We start from the raw sequence: 1,753 nt of genomic DNA, 5'->3' as shown, positions 1-1,753 counted from the left end.
GCACTCATCAATAGACATTTCGTCTAGCTCTAAAAGACCATGAAACGAAGGGATTGCCGCAAGGCTAACTTCCCCTCAATGTTACCGGTTACGCCATTTACAAGCGTATGTACTTGCTCACTCGTATCACTTTCTGAGAGTATACACGCTTTGTGTCCACCCTGTTTTGGAGTGGAGACAATACGCCTCTTAAAGGCCAGGACATTAACGTCCCCGGATTTTCAGCCTGTATTGGTTCTATTCAAGACATGGTGTCTAATTTGACATCCGACAAGGAGTTAGGTAACTCAACTTCCTTATACAGCGAACGTCTACGTGTCACTTTACGTGCATTAGGAGGGTTTGACCCAAAATGCCCTGGCGAACTGCCAATAGTGTCACTATTGACACTCAGTATGGTGCCACCTCGGCCAACCACACTCGGTGGACTTAGACGTGCCACTCCACGTATCTCAGGGATATTGCACCCTTGATGATTCGGCCTTAGGCCAACAATGCTTTCAGCATTTAGTGAATCGTTATTATAACGAGTGTCACTCGACGGAGTACGTGCCGTTCCACTTATTTCTGCTGAGTCGGGCTCAGAATTACTGTTTTTAACATTACAGTTTATTAACTCACAAAAGCCAACGTCTACAACACTGACAGACTCATTAAATGATCCGCGCCAATAGCGCTTTTGTTGCCTAGCAAAGGTGGGTTCATGACTCTCCAAAACTTTGCTAGGAACATTGCGCGTGGCGTTTAAGGTCTTAGACCATCAATCGATCCATGGCTCATGGTGTTCTAACCCCAGGCCATACCAAGGATGAGATCATATCTCGAATCCAACTCAGGACAAGACAGCGTTCAATACTGTCAAAGTCCAGAAAATTTATACCTAAGTTCAGTGGAACTTTGGAAACGGTGACACGAGTCCCAGTCGCTAAGCGAACAGTGATTGTATCACCTTCTTGCGCCTCAACATATTGCTGACTTCCTTCAAGGGAAAGCGTTGAGCATAATTGCAAGACGCTTCTGAGTCAATTAAAATTGACCACGGCTTATCAAAGCCCTTTACAGTCGCTTGAGCGACTAGCAAGCCAGGCTTGTACTCTCGCCCCGTGCCATTGAGCACCGAACTAATTGGGGCTAGGTTCTTTTTATTCTCACCTCCTTGAGGTTCAACAGAGCCTAGGTCTTCCCCAGGAGGGCGCCCGCACTTACTGGGTATCGACGTTTTCACGCACCGTACCAAATTCCTGGTATAGGTCGGGATTGGTGCTCTTTCGAGCTTTACGCGTATTGCGTTGCGGAGAGGCCGGGCGTCAATTTTAGTGCTTCCGCACATATAACATCTACGGATATTCTTATGCTTTCCCATAGCTTGAAGTGCCTCTTCTCCTTCCTCAACGAGGCTCAAATCCATAGGTATCGCTCTATTAGACGGAACCCATGTGCTCGAAGAGCTTGTTCGGTAAACAGGCGTGCTAACGCGAGCAGACTTAAAGTCTAACTCGGCGCGTAGCGCTATGGCAACTGCCTCTTCGAACGTAGCCGGATGAGATCGGAACAATTCCGTCCGGGCAACGCCCTCATTGAGACCCCCCATAAAGATGGTCACTACAATTGCTTCTTGCACCGGGTCTTGATGCATAGATGCAATGAGAGTTCTCAACTCCTGGACAAAGTCCCCTAGGGTTCTTTTACCCTGTCGAGTCGCTAGGAGCCGTGCTCGCATGCGAAAAGCCTGATCAGGCGGTGCAAACATGCT

This window comes from Bremia lactucae, linkage group LG3 (genome assembly GCF_004359215.1).
Source record: "Bremia lactucae strain SF5 linkage group LG3, whole genome shotgun sequence".
Taxonomy (NCBI): domain Eukaryota; phylum Oomycota; class Peronosporomycetes; order Peronosporales; family Peronosporaceae; genus Bremia; species Bremia lactucae.
The sequence above is the reverse complement of the archived record's forward strand: the minus strand, read 5'-3'. Positions refer to the sequence as shown.